At 41.9% G+C, this 20,924-nt stretch overlaps 1 pseudogene; it reads left to right on the top strand.

The window, feature by feature from the left end:
* LOC135543612 (ATP-binding cassette sub-family B member 6-like) overlaps positions 1-20,924 on the top strand; it is a 35,953-nt pseudogene that overhangs the window by 7,992 nt on the left and 7,037 nt on the right.

Raw genomic sequence — 20,924 nt, 5'->3', positions numbered from 1 at the left:
GCTTTTTTCTGAATACCTTTGAAGATCTTAGTTGTTGTCACAGCCTTATTGTTTGAGTTGCAGGTCATCTTTTTTTTTCCAGAAGGCTTTGATATTATTGAGGCTGACATCTGAATATCTACCCGGCACAACTGCAGAAAAGATGACCTGAAACTGTCATTCCTTTTCAAAACCTCTCTTTCTGTCACAGTGAATGAGCTGACTGATGGAAGCAGCTGGAAGACCTTGGTCACCACTGTCTGTGTCTATGTCCTTCTCAAGATCCTGCAAGGTGGAGGGGCAGGTGAGTGGGACTTTCACCCCATATTTTCTTTCTCTACCGCTTTACTCATTCCTTGAGTGCTGTTATTTGAATTCTCTCTTTTGTTTCCTCGCTCTCTCACTCCTCTCCCCTTTCCCCCTCTCCCCCTTCCCCCTCTTTCTTTCCCCTCTCTTTCCTAGGTGCATCTGGCTTCATCAGTAACCTGCGCTCCTTCCTGTGGATCCGCGTGCAGCAGTACACCAACCGGGTGGTGCAGGTGCGTCTGTTCGGCCACTTACACTCACTGTCACTGCGCTGGCACCTGGGCCGACGCACCGGGGACGTCCTGCGTAGCATCGACCGCGGCACCTCCTCCATCAACACCCTGCTCAGGTGAGTCTCATAATAATAAATTGTGTGTGTGTGTGTCAATGAGTACGTTTACATGCACACTAATAATTAGTGATGCACCGATATGCAGGGTAGCCTAGTGGTTAGAGCGTTGGACTAGTAACCGGAAGGCTGCAAGTTCAAACCCCCGAGCTGACAAGGTACAAATCTGTCGTTCTGCCCCTGAACAGGCAGTTAACCCACTGTTCCTAGGCTGTCATTGAAAATAAGAATTTGTTGTTAACTGACTTGCCGAGTAAAATAAAGGTTAAAAAAAATAAATTAAAATCTGATATTTTCCTTGTAAAAAAAACGATACCGATAACTGATATTTACAATTTTATCAGCCTTTTAAGCATTCTAGTACAGCTAAATAGTTAGACCGCTGCGCCCATGTGTGTGTTTTAAGGCAAGAGGCGTCACTACAGTCCCTGGTTCAAATCAGGTTGTATCACATCCGGCCGTGATTGGGAGTCCCATAGGGCGGCGCACAATTGGCCCAGTGTCGTCCGGGTTTGGCCGGGGTAGGCCGTCATTGTAAATACGAATTTGTTCTTAACTGACTTGCCGAGTTAAATAAAAGTTACACACACACACTAACACCACACTGACCAACAAGTAATTTTGTTGGCATTTACGTATGTCCCCATTACCAGTAAAACATCATCAAAACCTATTTCTTTCACTTACTTGCTGTGCCACTTACTTTCTGTGCCATTGTTCATTTGTTCAGTCATTTCATTCTCAACCAGGATTTCTATGGTATGCCGTTTGGGTTTTTGCGTATCAAATAATAGAATATTTAACACTATTTCACATGTCAAATAAGCTTGTTGACCAATCAGAACCTGAATATGACTGCAAGTCACATAATGATTTAACGCATTCATACATTTGTTACGTAGTTATTACACGTTGATTACACTATCACTCGTATTTCATGTCACAATGATTCATCGATACGTGTGTTATGAAGCTGGCAAAGTTGTCTCGCGCACCTACATTGCTGGTCATAAAATAAGCTAGCTTGCTCATGGATTCAAACAATGTTCTTCCCCAAAAACATAGCAAAATGACATTATCTGTTTCAGTAGCTGTAGTTAGCTAGCTCAGCTAACTATATAGCTCAGTGTCATCATCTAAAATAACCCTAATTTAATAGGACAGTTCTTATTTGATTAATGGTCAGACCCATCTATGTGAAGCTTGCCACAAAAGGATTAACTACAATAGTGGACTTTCAAAATAGTGGACCCTTCAAAATAAAAGTGTGGCATAATTTTACTATTTGTATTCATTTGCATCACTGTCAATGATATACTTTTATTTTGAAGGCAAACATCAAATTCCATTATTGTGCCTAATCCTTATTGTGGCGAGCTTCACAACACATAACCTGGTCTGGTCGAGCGTATATCTAGCCAGATGAACCTAGCTGGCTGCTTATAACGTTAGCTCTGGGCAACAGGGTTAAGTAGCTGGCTAGCAATTTATTTTTCATGAACTGAAGTTCAATTTCAATAGGCGAACAACAATACTTACTCACAAGGATTCCTAAATCATTGCTAAGAATAATGAAAATGACTGCAGTTTCTACTGGTCATTGTTTTCAGGCTGGTTGTATTGGTGCTAGCTAGGTATCAAGCTAAAGCTTCCTACCCCAGAAGTTGTGGTCGAAGAAATTAAGCTTTATTACCAATACAGTATTTATAACACATCGTTCGTGGCCGGCTTTTGCTTGTTTGCAGAATTTTTTTGTACAACTTTGACAGTGCTACTGACGTGCAAAGACCGAAATGGCGTTCCATAGTATGTATGTCGTTAAGCTAATAGCAGTGACACTATTACTGTGTAACTCCGGCAGGGCAACATCTGAAAAATAGAGAACGGTTGATTGTCAAGGGCAATGAATTCCATTATCTTGGCTTTAATGGATTTTGTTTACGAGTTGTCTCGCTGAAATGTTCTTACTCTTTCAAATGACTACTCGACTTGTTGACTGCTCGATCCACACTGCAGACATTGAGGGCTAGGTTAGGATTGCTGTGTTACACATGTCGCGCAAAATTTTACGTGGTGTCATTACGTCATGTACCTACGTTATATAGGTATGCTTTGACATCGATTTTGCACATCGGCGTTAAACTAGACATCGGCCAATACCGATGTTGGCATTTTTAGCTAATATCGTCCGATTCCGATATGTTCACCGATATATTGTGCATCCCTACTAATAATTATAATAGCAGTAGGCTGAGTATGAAAATAGTAATGTAAACACCTTACTCACATGTGCCAGCGTTGGTGGCGCAAGCCTCCTCTTATTCGCCAGTGAAGTGAGTTCGGAAAACTGAAAGTAGGCATCTTAGAAATAGCTTTTACTTACAAACATTGGCTGTCGTTGATTCAAGAAGGTAGTTCTTGGATATTTAGTTTCCTGTCGACAGTGAAAGACATATTTTCTTAGTTATCATTCTCAGTAACACAACATGAAACTGTTCTTATGCCTGTGTAATAAAACTAATTACGTTTGAAGCAGCATTTTCATAACATGTTACATAATACTTTGGTAATATTGTATTTTAATTGCATAGCAATTAGCTGAGTTTTTGTAACTACTGTTACTACAAGAGGAATAGTGACTGTTCCTTAAGGCCTACAAACCTGACTCAGTTACTCCAGCTCTGTCAGGAGGAATGGGCCAAAATTCACCCAACTTATTGTGGGAAGCTTGTGGAAGGCTACCCCGACACGTTTGACCCAAGTTAAACAATTTAAAGGTAATGCTACCAAATACTAATTGAGTGTATTTAAACTTCTGACCCACTGTGAAGATGATGAAAGAAATAAAAGCTGAAATAAATAATTCTCTATGCTATTATTCTGACATTTCACATTCTTAAAATAAAGTTGTGATCCTAACTGACCAGAGACAGGTAATTATTACTAGAGTTAAATGTAAGGAATTGTGAAAAACTGAGTTTAAATGTATTTGGCTAAAGTGTATGTAAACTTCCGACTTCAAACTGTATATAACATTTTACGTTATAAGTGTTTTACGTTATAAGTGGGAAACTCATCTGCCTTAGATTACTAATGATATCTTTCAGACACAGGTCGTACATGTCAAACACTGTCTAAGGCAATATATCCTCTAAAATGGATGTGCAGCTCCCCTGGGACTGCTGCGCAGAAGAAATATCAGCCCATGCAGAGAAGCACGAGATTGAACTTCACTTAATTTTCTACAGTTTTCCATGTCAGATAACACTACCAACGTATTCCTTTTACTGTTGTAATTGCAATCGAATCAACGCAATATTAGCCACTTTCAATGCAACATAGCGAAACAAAACTAACTATGTACTAACTTAGTATGCAAAACTAACTATGCAAGAGATTTTGTTGTAGGCAGAGTGCATCGGATTGACAAGGCCCGTATACACAGACCGGTGCACCACAGCCAATCAGAGCTGCAGTAGGCCTATTTTCAAATAGACCATTGCCATATATGGAACCTGTGCCATTCACTTTGAAATGGACAGTGTTTACAGCATGAGCGGTCATTAGTAGCTACATGTAGCCACCTGTGCACATTTGTTCAAATCCTTTGCTAGTGAGTGACCTATTAGCCCAGTTATCAATAATTTGTAGTCAGAAATGGGGGAGTGATTGCTTCCTACAAGTGAACAAAACGTGTGCATTTCTAGCTATCTTTGAAAAGTGAGTTGGATCAAGTTTCTTTTGTCTTAGAGGCAGTGTTGTATTTTGAGACAGGCTTGAATAAGCTATGTATCCAATAGGCAGAGGGTAGAATTATTTGTCTGATTCTCTGTAATAATGGTATGGGAATAATTGTTTTATTTTGTAAAGTGGTTTCTTGCATCAAAGAGCACAACAACATTTTCAGACTGCCTTGTCTGAAGGACAAGTGGATAAACAGGTTCATGTCAAGCCATGCATGTTTTTTTTCAAACGTGTCATGGAATGTAGGACTACATTAAACACCACACATTGGCTGCTACTGTAGGCTGGATGATAGAACAATTATTTCCATGTTAAAATGTTTTGGGATAAATTTTCTCCATTGTTTTTGATGGTAGGCCACGGGTAGGCCTTCATTATGATCAAATAGCCATAGTAGCCTACTTGACCACTTAACTGTAACTTAAAGTAGGTACAGCCTTAGTGTTCACATTTAACGCCTGCCGGAAGTTGCACAGAATTTTCACAATGTTCAAGTTTGCGCTCAGCAGACCTGAAATTTGCTCAGTGCTGAAAAAATGGAGGGAACATTGGTCTGAGGTATGCTTGATTGAGCTTGCCCTTAGCTTTGCACTTTTTGAACTATTCAGTATCAATCGTATCTCAAGTATTTGGAAGTATTTGACATATATATTTGATCTGATTTACTTTATCCTCAAAGCTTAGATACTGCTTCCTCTGGTGTTTGCTCTATCTTTTCCACCTTAAAATTGATTCCACCTTCCATTTCTACTTGCCAGGCCGTGTAACTATGATCCATCCCGCTGTACAGTCGTGGCCAAAAGTTTTGAGAATGACACAAATATTAATTTTCACAAAGTCTGCTGCCTCAGTGTCTTTAGATATTTTTGTCAGATGTTACGATTGAATACTGAAGTATAATTACAAGAAGGAATAAGTGTCAAAGGCTTTTATTGACAATTACATGAAGTTGATGCAAAGAGTCAATATTTGCAGTGTTGACCCTTCTTTTTCAGGACCTCTGCAATCCGCCCTGGCATGCTGTCAATTAACTTCTGGCCACATCCTGACTGATGGCAGCCCATTCTTGCATAATCAATGCTTGGAGTTTGTCAGAATTTGTGGGTTTTTGTTTGTCCACCCGCCTCTTGAGGATTGACCACAAGTTCTCAATGGGATTAAGGTCTGGGGAGTTTCCTGGCCATGGACCCAAAATATTAATGTTTTGTTTCCCTAGCCACTTAGTTATCACTTTTGCCTTATGGCAAGGTGCTCCATCATGCTAGAAAAGGCAACTGTTCCTGGATGGTTGGGAGAAGTTGCTGTTAGAGGAATTCTAAATTCCTATATGTTTTGTAGCCAAAACCAAACTCTATCTATTTCATAATAAGTTGTAAGTTTATCATTTTTGCATGAAATAGATTGAGACCAGTCTTAAAAACAAGTTCAGCATTTATTCTTGATGAGTACTGCCCCAAAATACAAAGAACAGGTATTTTAAAGAGAAGATAAAAATGACATCATCAGTTTCTCACACTCTCTCCGATCCACACAATAGCGCAGTGTCTTCAGGTCTGGAGATTGTCTCCTACTCCACTCACAAAGCAAACATTCCAATCTGTCTAAAAGACCTCCACTAATGGAACATCAAAGAATATTCTTATCTGTCATAAAAAATATATAGCCCTCCTTCTCCCTTTCCCACAAGGTACAGACAATTAATTTGTTTTACCTACATTTTCGGTCCTAGTTTAACCAAAAATCCATACATTTCATACCATAACATAATAGTATTAAAACTTAATGGTTCTAATAAAAATGTATACATAATTAATAATTTCAACTATAATTTCCTCCAACAGTTGCTCTCGGAGGATGTGTTGGTACCATTCTTTATTCATGGCTGTGTTCTTAGGCAAAATTGTGAGTGAGCCCACTCCCTTGGCTGAGAAGCAACCCCACACATGAATGGTCTCAGGATGCTTTACTGTTGGCATGACACAGGACTGATGGTAGCGCTCACCTTGTCTTCTCCAGACAAGCTTTTTTCCAGATGCCCCAAACAATCGGAAAGAGGATTCATCAGAGAAAATGACTTTACCCCAGTCCTCAGCAGTCCAATCCCTGTACCTTTTGCAGAATATCAGTCTGTCCCTGATGTTTTTCCTGGAGAGAAGTGGCTTCTTTGCTGCCCTTCTTGACATCAGGCCATCCTCCAAAAGTCTTAGCCTCACTGTGCGTGCAGATGCACTCACACCTGCCTGCTGCCATTCCTGAGCAAGCTCTGTACTGGTGGTGCCCCGATCCCACAGCTGAATCAACTTTAGGAGACGGTCCTGGCCCTTGCTGGACTTTCTTGGGCAACCCTGAAGCCTTCTTCATAACAATTGAATCGCTCTCCTTGAAGTTCTTGATGATCCGATAAATGGTTGATTTAGGTGCAATCTTACTGGCAGCAATATCCTTGCCTGTGTGGCCCTTTTTGTGCAAAGCAATGATGACGACACGTGTTTCCTTGCATCTCACCATGGTAGACAGAGGAAGAACAATGATTCCAAGCACCACCCTCCTTTTGAAGCTTCCAGTCTGTTATTCAAACTCAATAAGCATGACAAAATTATCTCCAGCCTCGTCAACACTCACACCTTTGTTAACAAGAGAATCACTGACATGATGTCAGCTGGTCCTTTTGTGGCAGGGCTGAAATGCAGTGGAATTTTGGGGTGGGATTCAGTTAATTTCCATGGCAAAGAGGGACTTTGCAATTAATTGCATTTCATCTGATCACTCTTCATAACATTCTGGAGTATATGCAAATTGCCATCATACAACCTTAGGCAGCAGACTGTGAAAATTAATATTTGTTTCATTCTCAAAATTTTGGGCCACGACTGTAGTATGTCTTAGTTTCTTAGTGTTATCCTGACCTCTGTACAGTCTGTAGTTTCCTGTGTCTGAATGTCTGACTTTCTGTGTCTGAACCCAGAGGTAAACCTGGACTCCCTCTCTTTCTCTCCACAGCTACATTGTATTCAGCATCTTCCCCACCATCGCAGATATCGTCATCTCCATCATCTACTTCATCACCTACTTCAACGCCTGGTTCGGACTCATCATATTCGTCTGTATGTTCCTCTACCTCAGTGAGTACAAGGCCTCCTTTCCAGAACCAATTCAGTTATATTTATAAGGTAATAATAATCTGATCTGAGTCAAATGTGATATGTCCTCTTGCTCAGTTGTTGCTCAGCTCTCTTTCTATTCTGGTTAGAGCCAGTTTGCGCTATTCTGTGAAGGGAGTTGTACGAGATCTTCAGTTTCTTGGCAATTTCCCGCATGGAATAGCCTTAATTCTCAGAACAAGAATAGACTGACGAGTTTCAGAAGAAAGTTCTTTGTTTCTGGCCATTTTGAGCCTGTAATCGAACCCACAAATGCTGATGCTCCAGATAATCAACTAGTCTAAAGAAGGCAACTTTTATTGCTGCTTTAATCAGCACAACAGTTTTTTCTAATGATCACTTAGCCTTTTAAAATGATAAACTTTGAATAGCTAACACAATGTGCCATTGAAACACAGGAGTGATGGTTGCTGATAATTGGCCTCTGTACACCTATGTAGATATTCCATAAAAAAATGGAACAATGTCTACACTGTATTTCTGATCAATTTGATATGTAGAAAATTGGCTTTTCTTTAAAAATAAAAGGACATTTCTAAGTGACCCCAAACTTTTGAACGGTAGTGTATCTTCAGAATGAGGTTGTTCTTCTATAACAGCCCCTTTACCCCACTTGGCCTTTTCATCCACTTTTTGGGGGAATTAAAAAATATATATTTTAGTGTTCAATGTATTTTCAGTGTTATGTTTAACTCTGGCCGTTTCATTATGGGAGCAATGATAAATAATATTATAAATGTATTTGTTTAACTTTTTTAAACTGTTGCGGTAATGTGAATTTTGTAAAAATGGTAGTAAAATGCATAATATCTGATCAAAAAACATATTAATAATTATGAAATAGATACAGTGCCTTGCGAAAGTATTCGGCCCCCTTGAACTTTGCGACCTTTTGCCACATTTCAGGCTTCAAACATAAAGATATAAAACTGTATTTTTTGTGAAGAATCAACAACAAGTGGGACACAATCATGAAGTGGAACGACATTTATTGGATATTTCAAACTTTTTTAACAAATCAAAAACTGAAAAAGGCTCTGTCATAACCGGCCGCGACCGGGAGGTCCGTGGGGCGACGCACAATTGGCCTAGCGTCGTCCGGGTTAGGGAGGGCTTGGTCGGTAGGGATGTCCTTGTCTCATCGCGCACCAGTGACCCCTGTGGCGGGACGGGCGCAGTGCATGCTAACCAAGGTTGCCAGGTACACGGTGTTTGTCCTAGCGCGGTGTCCTTGTCTCATCGCGCACCAGTGACCCCTGTGGCGGGACGGGCACAGTGCACGCTAACCAAGGTTGCCAGGTACACGGTGTTTCCTCCGGCACATTGGTGCGGCTGGCTTCTGGGTTGGATGTGCGCTGTGTTAAGAAGCAGTGCGGCTGGTTGGGTTGTGTATCGGAGGACGCATGACTTTCAACCTTCGTCTCTCCCGAGCCCGTACGGGAGTTGTAGTGATGAGACAAGATAGTAGCTACTACAACAATTGGATACCACGAAATTGGGGAGAAAAAGGGGTAAAAAAAAACGTAACTTAGTCTTTGAGAGATTTACACGGTAATCAAAACGTCACGCCAGGGTGAAACACCACCCTTATTTTAAGTGTTTCTAAAATAAATGGTGGGAAAATGATTAAAATCGAATCAAATTTTAGTAGTCACATGCACCGTATATAAAAGGTGTAGACCTTACAGTGAAATGCTTACTTACGAGCCCCTAACCAACAATGCAGTTTAAAAAAATACGAATAAGAAGTAAAGTAACAAGTAATTAAAGAGCAGCAGTAAAATAACAGCTGTGAGACTATATCCAGAGGGGTACTGGTACAGAGTCAATGTGCAGGGTAGAGTTGTTAAAGTGGCTATGCATAGATGATAACAACAGAGAGTAGCAGCGGTGTAAAAGAGGGAGGGGGGAGGCAATGCAAATAGTCTTGGTAGCCTTTTATTAGATGTTCAGGAGTCTTATGGCTTGGGGAAAGAAGCTGTTTAGAAGCCTCTTGGACCTAGACTTGGTGCTCCGGTTCCACTTGCTGTGCGGTAGCAGAGAGAAAAGTCTATGACTCGGGTAGCTGGAGTCTTTGACAATTGTTAGGCCCTTCCTCTGATACCGCCTGGTATGGAGGTCCTGGATGGCAGGAAGCTTGGCCCCAATGATGTTCTGTGCCTTTTGCACTACCTTCTGTAGTGCCTTGCGGTCCGAGGCAGAGCAGTTGCCATACCTGGCAGTGATGCAACCAGTTAGGATGCTCTCGATGGTGCAGCTGTAGAACCCTTTGAGGATCTGAGGACACATGCCAAATCTTTTCTGTCTCCTAAAGGGGAATAGGTTTTGTCGTGCCCTCTTCACGACTGTCTTGGTGTGCTTGGACCATATTAGTTTGTTGGTGATGTGGACGCCAAGGAACTTGAAGCTCTCAACTTGCTCTACTACAGCCCTGTCGATGAAAATGGGGGCGTGCTCGGTGCTCTTTTTCCTGTAGTCCACAATCATCTCCTTTGTCTTGGTCACGTTGAGGGAGAGTTTGTTATCCTGGAATCACACTGCAAAGTCTCGGACCTCCTCCCTATAGGCTGTCTCGTCGTTGTCTGTGATCAGGACTACCACTGTTGTCTCAATCGGCAAACGTGCCTGGCCGTTTAGTCATGAGTGAACAGGGAGTACAGGAGGGGACTGAGCACACACCCCTGGGGGGCCCCTGTGTTGAGGATCAGCGTGGCAGATGTGTTGTTGCCTACCCTTACAACCTGTTACCACCTGTTACCACCTGGGGGCGGCCTGTCAGGAAGTACAGGATCCAGTTACAGAGGGAGGTGTTTAGTCCCAGGGTCCTTAGCTTATTGATGAGCTTTGAGGGCGCTATGGTGTTGAATGCAGAGCTGTAGTCAATGAATAGCATTCTCACATAGGTGTTCCTTTTGTCCAGGTGGGAAAAGGCAGTGTGGAGTGCAATAGAGATTGCATCATCTGTGGATCTGTTGGGGCAGTATGCAAATTAGAGTGGGTCTAGGGTTTCTGGGATAATGGTGTTGATGTGAGCCATGACCAGCCTTTCAAAGCACTTCATGGCTACAGACGTGAGTGCTACGGGTCGGTAGTCATTTTTGCAGGTTACCTTATTATTCTTGGGCGCAGGCACTATGGTGCTCTCCTTAAAACATGTTGTTATTACAGAATTTGACAGGAAGAGGTTGAAAATGTCAGTGAAGACACTTGCCAGTTGGTCAGCACATGCTCGGAGTACACGTCCTGGTAATCTGTCTGTGAATGTTGACCTGTTTAAAGGTCTTACTCACATCGGCTGCAGAGAGGGTGATCTCACAGTCTTCCGGAACAGCAGGTGCTCTCATGCATTTTTCAGTGTCTGGTAGGCTCTTGACACTGGGCAGCTTTCGGCTGTGCTTCCCTTTGTAGTCTGTAATGGTTTGCAAGCCCTGCCACATCTGACGAGCTTCAGAGCTGGTGTAGTACGATTCTATCTTAGTCCTGTATTGATGCTTTGCCTGTTTGATGGTTCGTCGGGGGGCATAGCAGGATTTCTTATAAGCTTCCGGGTTAGTCCCGCTCCTTGAAAACGGCAGCTCTACCATTTAGCTCCGTGCAGATGTTGCCTATGTTTCTCTGCATTAAAGTCTGCGGCTACTAGGAGCACCGCCTATGGGTGAGCGTATTCTTGCTTGCTTATGGCGGAATACAGCTCCTTCAATGCTGTCTTAGTGCCAGCCTCTAACTGTGGTGGTATCTAAACAGCTACGAAAAATACAGATGAAAACTCTCTAAGTAGATAGTGTGGTCTACAGCTTATCATGAGATACTCTACCTCAGGCGAGCAATCGATGGAGACTTCCTTTGATATCGTGCACCAGCTGTTATTTACAAAAATACATAGACCGCTGCCCCTTGTCTTACCAGATGCCGCTGTTCTATTCTGCAGGCCAGCTGTATGTTGATAGTGTCGTCTTTCAGCCACAACTCCGTGAAGCATAAGATATTACATTTTTGAATGTCCCGTTGGTAGTTTATACGTACGCATAGGTCATCTATTTTATTTACAAAGATTGCACGTTTGCTAGCAGAATGGATGGAAGTGAGTTATTCGATCACCTACGAATTCTCAAAAGGCAGCCTGCACACCGGCCCCTTTTTCTCCACCTCCTTTTCATGCAGATCACGGGGATCTGGGCCTGTTCCCTGGAAAGCAGTATGTCGTTGGCTTTGGGCTCGTTTGACTCGTTAAAAGAAAAAAAGGATTCTGTCAGTCTGTGGTGAGTAATCGCAGTCCTGAAGTCCAGAAGTTATTTTTGGTCATAAGAGACGGTAACGGCAACATTATGTACAAAATAAGTTTTAAAAAACAAGTTACAAACATGAGCAAATAAACAAACAAAAAAACTATCTGTTGGAGACATGTCGGCGCCATTTTTTTGGAACCATTTCCTTGTTTGACCGCTAGATTTTATGGGTATTATGGCTCATACTGTGGTACTCAATAACTATCATTATAACTTTACAGAATTATATAAACATAATAGATCGGGAGGAATATTTTTGGAACCAAAAATAACATTCATTATTAACCAGTTCTCAAGATTTAAAAAGAATGGTTATATTCCGGAACACTAGAGATCAGTTTCCTTCTTCATTTTTTGTTTTTTTTGGTTCTGTTCCCTGAACGGGTTCCAACCCCTGGTAATAACAATGTAATATTTGATAATGGTTTATCAATATATTGCTCCAGCCCTTACCATCATCATCACGGAATGGAGGACTAAGTACAGGCGAGACATGAACACCCAGGACAACAACGCCAAGTCCAAGGCAGTGGACTCCCTGCTCAACTTTGAGACGGTACAGAGATGCTCCCATTGACTTATAACCTCAATACTTGGGTCGTGTTCATAAGGACTATAGTGGAAAAATTACAAGATTAAGTTATAATACTGTTATTGCATCAAATGGTTGTTTTATGCAATATAATAGGGTTCTATTAGTACTCGCTTATCTGTGTGTGTGAACTGAGAGGAGCCTTTGATTTATGAATGGTTTGGTGATTAATTCCTACAGCATGCATTTCATAGAATGATTTGGTGCTTGTTTACTGTTAGATACCAGGGAGAGATGCCTCGGGTATTAGAGGAACCTTGTCTTTGGGGCCAAACTATGGTTTCTGTACAATAAGAAAAGTATACATGACAAATACTATTTGGCTGGGGGATACTCCTTTCTCTTATATCAAGTCTCACCTTGTGACCCATTCCACATGTTGTTTGTCATGTTGACTAAGTGGGTGTATGTCACAACCCAACAATCAAGAGTGTTGGGTTGACCAGCCTTGTTATTGCAGAGCACTCACATCATGACCTGCTTTCCTTATTAATAAGTTCATAAATATTTTTGTTTAAGTACAACTCTGACTTGTGTGATACGTTTGTTTCTCCTCATTTGATAATAAAGAAATAACCACCACAGGACACACAAAGGAAAATGTTAAGTCTGTTGGGTGCCTAATGAACACAATCCAGAATCCCCACCTGGCACATGAAGCTGTCCACAAACACATTACATTTTTGCAGCTTCAAAGTTGCTTCATGACTGTTTTTCCAACAGGTGAAGTACTACAACGCAGAAAATTATGAAGTGAACCGTTTTGAGGACGCCATCCTGAAATATCAGGTAATCTAGACTATAGATGTCAAACGCTGAAGAGTTGAGAATGTAGATCTGTGTTAAGTTACACCAGAGTGCTTGCTTTGGTTATTCGGGTAGATGTGTTTGACCACCTTAGATGCATGCATAGTTCGAGCTTCTCCATCTCTACGCCCCCCCGACCTGATTTGAATGCCTTTTGAATGCTTGGCTATGAAAAGCCAGCATTTACTCCTGAGATGCTGAACTGTTGCACCCTCTATAACCACAGATTTATTATTTGACCCTGCTGGTCATAGATGAAAAGTTGAATGTCTTGAAGAAAGATCTGGCCTTGATGGCCATGTACTCTTATAATGCACAGCCATAAGAGGACTGGCCACCTCTCAGAGCCTGGTTTCTGCCTAGGTTCCATCCTTTCTATGGAGTTTTTCCACGCCAATGTGCTTGTGCATCTGCATTGTTTGCTCTATGGGCTTTTAGGCTGGGTATCTATATAAGCACTTTGTGACAACTGCTGATGTAAAAAGGCCTTTCTAAAATACATTTGATTGAAATGTTGATTGATTGAGCTTGCCATTATTGATGTGCTATGATTTTAGAACGGCCACCAGTAGATGTTGCTCTTTACCTTTTGTAAATCTGTTGTTTCCAGGTCTTTTCGACAGCACAAGCAGATCTGGGACCAGGCTTTAACTCTATTATAATGTTGTATTTATGGTCTGCATAACAATGACTATAGGAGTTGGCAAGACAGCACAAACAGATCTGGGACCAGGCTATAACTATATTGAATGTAATGTTGCATTTGCATTCTGTCTGTCTGTCCCCTCCCATCCTAGATTTCAGAATGGAAGACCCAAGCCTCTCTGGCCTTCCTGAACCAGACCCAGAACCTGATTGTTGGCTCAGGCCTACTGGCAGGCTCACTGCTCTGTGCCTACTTTTTCCAGGAGGGCAAGTTTAAGGTACTGAGCTCAGAGTGCTTGCTAGCTTAAGGGTCATTCCACCTCGAAAAGGAGAAGAAAGAGGATTTTGACACCCACTTTCTCAGATTGTGCTGAAATCTTTCTTTAGTTAGAAACAGATAAGATTAGCATTCCTGAAACATTGTTTTGTTGAAATGTATAATTTGATCTAGGATAAATTAAGCTAATTGATTGCACCCAAATTGGCTATTTTAATTTATAGGATTTATATAATCTTCAATAAATAAATAATAATAAACTCAGTAAAAAAAGAAACGTCCTCACTGTACACTGCGTTTCTTTTCAGCAAACTTAACATGTGTAAATATTTGTATGAACATAACAAGATTCAACAACTGAGACATAAACTGAACAAGTTTCACAGACATGTGACTAACAGAAATGGAATAATGTGTCCCTGAAACAAAGGTGGGGTAAAAATCAAAAGTAACAGTCAGTATCTGGTGTGGCCACCAGCTGCATTAAGTACTACAGTGCATCTCCTCCTCATGGACTGCACCAGATTTGCCAGTTCTTTCTGTGAGATGTTACCCCCCTTTTCCACCAAGGCACCTATAAGCTCCCGGACATACAGTGGGGCAAGAAAGTATTTAGTCAGCCACCAATTGTGCAAGTTCTCCAACTTAAAAAGATGAGAGAGGCCTGTAATTTTCATCATAGGTACACGTCAACTGTGATAGACAAAATGAGAGAAAAAATCCAGAAAATCACATTGTAGGATTGATTTATTTATTTTTTACCCCTTTTTCTCCCCAATTTCGTGGTGTCCAATTGTTTAGTAGCTACTATCTTGTCTCATCGCTACAACTCCTGTACGGCTCAGGAGAGACGAAGGTTGAAAGTCATGCGTTCTCCGATACACAACCCAACCAAGCCGCACTGCTTCTTAACACAGCGCACATCCAACCCGGAAGCCAGCCGCACCAATTTGTCGGAGGAAACACTGTGCACCTGGCAGCCTTGGTTAGCGTGCACTGCGCCCGGCCCGCCACAGGAGTCGCTGGTACGCGATGAGACAAGGATTTCCCTTCCGGCCAAACCCTCCCTAACCCGGACGACGCAGGGCCAATTGTGCGTCGCCCCAGGGACCTCCCGGTCGCGGCCGGTTACGACAACATTGTAGGATTTTTAATGAATTTATTTGCAAATTATGGTGGAAAATGAGTATTTGGTCACCTACAAACAAGCAAGATTTCTGGCTCTCACAGACCTGTAACTTCTTCTTTACACTCTGTCCTCCACTCGTTACCTGTATTAATGGCACCTGTTTGAACTTGTTATCAGTATAAAAGACACCTGTCCACAACCTCAAACAGTCACGCTCCAAACTCCACTATAGCCAAGACCAAAGGGCTGTCAAAGGACACCAGAAACAAAGTTGTAGACCTGCACCAGGCTGTGAAGACTGAATCTGCAATAGGTAAGCAGCTTGTTTTGAAGAAATCAACTGTGGGAGCAATTATTAGGAAATGGAAGACATACAAGACCACTGATAATCTCCCTCGATCTGGGGCTCCACGCAAGATCTCACCCCGTGGGGTCAAAATGATCACAAGAACTATGAGCAAAAATCCCAGAACCACACGGGGGGACCTAGTGAATGACCTGCACAGAGCTGGGACCAAAGTAACAAAGCCTACCATCAGTAACACGCTACGCCCCCAGGGACTCAAATCCTGCAGTGCCAGACGTGTCCCCCTGCTTAAGCCAGTACATGTCCAGGCCCATCTGAAGTTTGCTAGAGAGCATTTGGATGATCCAGAAGAAGATTGGGAGAATGCCGAGTTGCATCCAAAGAACACCATACCTACTGTGAAGCATGGGGGTGGAAACATCATGCTTTGGGGCTGTTTTTCTGCAAAGGAACCATGACGACTGATCCGTGTAAAGGAACAAATGAATGGTGCCATGTATCGTGAGATTTTGAGTGAAAACCTCCTTCCATCAGCAAGGGCATTGAAGATGAAACGTGGCTGGGTCTTTCAGCATGACAATGATCCCAAACACACCGCCCGGGCAATGAAGGAGTGGCTTCGTAAGAAGCATTTCAAGGTCCTGGAGTGGCCTAGCCAGTCTCCAGATCTCAACCCCATAGAAAATCTTTGGAGGGAGGTAAAAGTCTGTGTTGCCCAGCAACAGCCCCAAAACATCACTGCTCTAGAGGAGATCTGCATGCAGGAATGGGCCAAAATACCAGCAGCAGTGTGTGAAAACCTTGTGAAGACTTACAGAAAACGTTTGACCTCTGTCATTGCCAACAAAGGGTATATAACAAAGTATTGAGATGATAAACTTTTGTTATTGACCAAATACTCATTTGTAAACTAGATATTTCATTCATCACCCTGATAAAAAAAAAATGTTGCTTTGTCATTAAATAATATATTTTCCACATTTGTTACGTTATAGCCTTATTCTAAAATGTATTACATTGATGAGGGGGAAAAACAATCTACACACAATACCCCATAATAACAAAGCAAAAATAGTTTTTTTAGGAAATGTATATAAAAAAAAATAATTAAATCGCATTTACGTAAGTATTCAGACCCTTTACTCAGTACTTTGTTTCCCAGAAGAGTGGCGGCTGTTACAGCAGCAAAGGGGGGACCAACTCCAAAATAATTCCTGTGATTTTGGAACGAGATGTTCGACGAGCAGGTGTCCACCTACTTTTGGTCATGTAGTGTGTGTACTTTAGAAATCTTTGTCAGAAATAATGCTATATTTCCCTTGACGTAGCGATGCTGAATGTAAAAAATGGCTCAACATACCCCACTGCTATATTTGTTGAATATTATGTGAATCCTAACAATTAAAAGGGCATATTTGGATGCAATGAATTATCTTAATTTCTCAGAGATTAAAGTATAACAACATAATTTTACAGGAATGCAAATGTTATCTGTTTCTAACTACAAAAGCAATTTCAGAAAAATCTGAGCTGGTGGGTGTCATGGCTTGCTGAAATGACATGGAATGAAAGTTCAGTATTTTACAAATGAATGTAACAGTTCCTCACCCTGACAATAATAGTCTATGAGCCAGGAAAAACTGTAAAACTGGTTTGGTTTTTGTTAAACAGACACTTTCAGGATGAGAAACCATTTTAAAGGGGAGTTCAGTATTTTACAACTTCATGTTAAGGGCCTCGATACTAATTTTGTTACCTTTTTCACACTATTGAGCCATTCTAAAACAAACTGCTGGCTCTTTTCACATTGTGCTTTTCAGCATGGTTACAGCAACTACGGTGAATGTCTGGAGGCATAACCAGGCCACGGCAGCTTGGTTTGGCTCAGTAGTGCAAAAAGCTCAACTGTCTCACCTCAATCTCAGGCCGCTTTTCTCTTTCACTATGCTTGGGCTACGCTGTTTTTCATCTCTATGTCCTACATTAGATTCTAAATCTTCATTGTACTCTAATAAGGAAATTATTCTTGCAGCTTGCCTTGCAGACAAACAGAATCAATACAAATGCAAAACATGGACGTATTGCATCACTATAAGGCCAAGCAGCCTTGCTATGGTTTCATGCTTGAAAAATGCATGTTTGAAGAAAAGAATCCTATAACACTGAGTGATGTTACATGTTTTTCTTAATACTAAATATGGTGTGTGAAGTGTTATGATACATTTAACCAGGTTAGTGCCCTCTATCCCCAGCTTGGAGACTTTATCCTCTTTGGCACCTACATCATCCAGCTCTACACCCCTCTCAACTGGTTTGGAACCTACTACAGGTAAGAGGTGTTATGGGCTGAGTTTCAATTCTACTTCCTTACATCCTTCCCTAGTCTCCTTTATGGCTATCACTTACAGCTAAAAGCATATTGCTTCACCTGTCATGTGTTACTAGATCAGGAAAGACACAAGCAAATGAAGCTAGACTATTGAGATAAATCTATGAAAGGCATCATGTATTACAGTACTCATAATGCAAAACGGGCTCTGTATAATACATTGGTCTTCATCCTCCACAGAATCATCCAGAAGTCCTTCATCGACATGGAGAGCATGTTTAAGCTCTTCACCGAGGAAGAGGAGGTAATTTTGAAATTGGTTGTCGATGACTAATGTTGATGTTGACCAATCTCTCATGGGAAGATGATGCGTGTTAACCGAGAGATTGGGATGCGTAGGATAACGAACAGTAGTAGTTCCCGTGTTTGGTTTTCGACACGGGTACAAATCCCGATTTCGCAGGTCTTAGCATCTTTCGAATTTCAGAAGTGGGATAGACTTTCTGCCCGTAATTTGCGAACAGAGAGAGTGGAGCTCCTTGATCCAGTTCCACTCCTTGGTCTAGCAATTGATTTCTTCTCTTAACATGTGTGGACCTAGAACTTAATCGAGCAGCTGACCAAATACGCGAGAGTCAATGACCAGCATTTTGGTGTCTGTCAGGATTTCTTTGCACTGCATTATGGGAAATAGTTTTTTGGTCAAATAGATTTACTTTGACTTCCCTTCAGGTGAAGGACGTGGTGAATGCAGGGAACCTTCTCTATAAACTGGGAAAAGTGGAGTTTGAGAATGTGTACTTTAGCTACACTGACGGGTAAGTCCTTGCTTAGATCACTTAGATGTATTTTTAGGTCTTCTTTGAACTAATGATCCAGCACCTCTCAATTTTTTCCGATGTTGTGCCGAAAATATCCCCCCCTGCCAGAACCCCCCCCTAAAAATATTGGAAAGCAGCAACACAAACATGAAAGAAATTTTGTGGGGTCAAATACTTTCTGTGGCACTCAATTCTTCATTGCTGTGACTTGTACATTGCTGTGACTTGCTTGCTAGTCCCCCCTTCCAATTTCCTGTTTTTTTTTAAGGAAGGAGATTCTTAAGGACGTATCATTCACTGTGCAGCCAGGCCATACTGTTGCATTGGTAAGATTGAATTCCAAGCATTACCCAGAGGTTAAAGAGCGACTGCCTTTAAAAAACAATACATCCCTTTGAAAACGGCCTATGTGGCGTTGATATGAGTCAGAAATAGTTATTCTAGTGTCAAAATTGACTACAAAGTGTGCGACGTTCATTTGCCCACAAAAATGGGGTGAACAGCTGTGGTGATTGCTCTCTATCCAATAGCATAGACAGAGAGACAGAACTGCCCAGCGGCTCTGGCTTTGTTTACATAACACCACACGCATATTTTTTTTTACTTACGAAATACTGCACCAAACACCTTAGTTAGATGTAAAATTGCTCCACTTAAACATCAGTAAAAAACAGCTAAATTAATTACAGATTTGTTGCATTATCTTAGATTCATTTTTGGGATTTTGAGGGAACGTGAAATAGGCTTCTGCGTCTGCAGTGTCTCATGGGGGACAAACATCATTAACCAAACGCGGAATCGGTCAGGAAACACACTTTCGAGACTGAAATCTTGTTTTTTGAATGGCAACAGAAAAAACACGTGCCAATCAGCGTGTTCAGTGGCTCTTAAAGAAAATAATACTAGACTTCGGTCTTGAAGAGTGGTTAATTTCTCTCTTTTTCTCAACAATCGTGATGGTTTGGATCTGTCGATTGTTCTCGCTTCTCAACTGTCTGTGTTTGTGTGTGGACGCCCCTAGGTTGGCAAGTCAGGGTGCGGTAAGAGCACCCTCCTTCGCCTGCTGTTCCGTTTCTATGACGTCCAGGGGGGATGCATCCGCATCGATGGCCAGGACATCTCTAAGGTGAGTAATTTGCCCAGTTGCAAGAATAGTTCCCAGGCTATCTGTCTAATCACATGCTGTATATAACATTTTGTTTTCAATGGCTCTGGTGGTTTTACAAGTCCAGGTAGTGCCTCCCCGTTTCACCCTTTACTGCTTAAGTGTCATCTGAGACTCTTCATTTCTGGGTGCAGGTGAAGCAGGTGTCTCTGCGTGCCCACATCGGCGTGGTGCCCCAGGACACAGTCCTCTTCAACGACAACATCCGCGACAACATCCGCTACGGACGCATCTCTGCCAGCGACCACGAAGTGGAGGCGGCGGCCATCGCCGCTGACATCCACAAGAAAATCCAGACGTTCCCAGAAGGTACGGAAATACCACCGTCTCTTTTGACGGTTTCTTGAACACCGATTTAAGCCAGCAGCATACCACCCTGCATCCCACTGCTAGCTTGCTTCTGAAGCTAAGCAGGGCCGGTGCTGGTCAGTCCCTGGATGGGAGATCCAGTAGTGTTGGAGGTCCAGTAGGAGGCACTCTTTCCTCCGGTCTAAAAAAAGATCCCAATGCACCATGGCAGAGATTGGGGACATTGCCCTGTGTAGGGTACCGTCTTTCGGATGGGTCGTTAAACGGATGTCCTAACTCTGGTCACTAAAGATCCCATGGCACTTATCGTAAGAGTTAAGGCTGTGTGATAAAAAAAATCATATCTAGATTTTTTTTCAAACTTGTGTGATTCACAATAAATACGCTACATGGCCAAAAGTATGTAGACATCCCTTCAAATGTGTGGATTCAGGTATTTCAGCCACACCCGTTGCTGACAGGTATAAAATCAAGCACACAGCCATGCAATCTCCATAGACAAACATTGCCAGCAGAATGGCCCGGACTGAGGAGCTCAGTGACTTTCAATGTGGCATCGTCATAGGATGCCACCAGTGGTGGAAAAAGTACCCAATTTTCATACTTGAGTAAAGGTATAGATAACTTAATAGAAAGTTACTCAAGTAAAAGTGAAAGTCAGCCAGTAAAATACTACTTGAGTAAAATTCTAAATGTATTTGGTTTTAAATATACTTAT

Source organism: Oncorhynchus masou, chromosome 7 (assembly GCF_036934945.1).
Source record: "Oncorhynchus masou masou isolate Uvic2021 chromosome 7, UVic_Omas_1.1, whole genome shotgun sequence".
NCBI lineage: Eukaryota > Metazoa > Chordata > Actinopteri > Salmoniformes > Salmonidae > Oncorhynchus > Oncorhynchus masou.
Note: the sequence above shows the minus strand (reverse complement) of the source record. Positions and strands in the feature narration are given on the sequence as shown.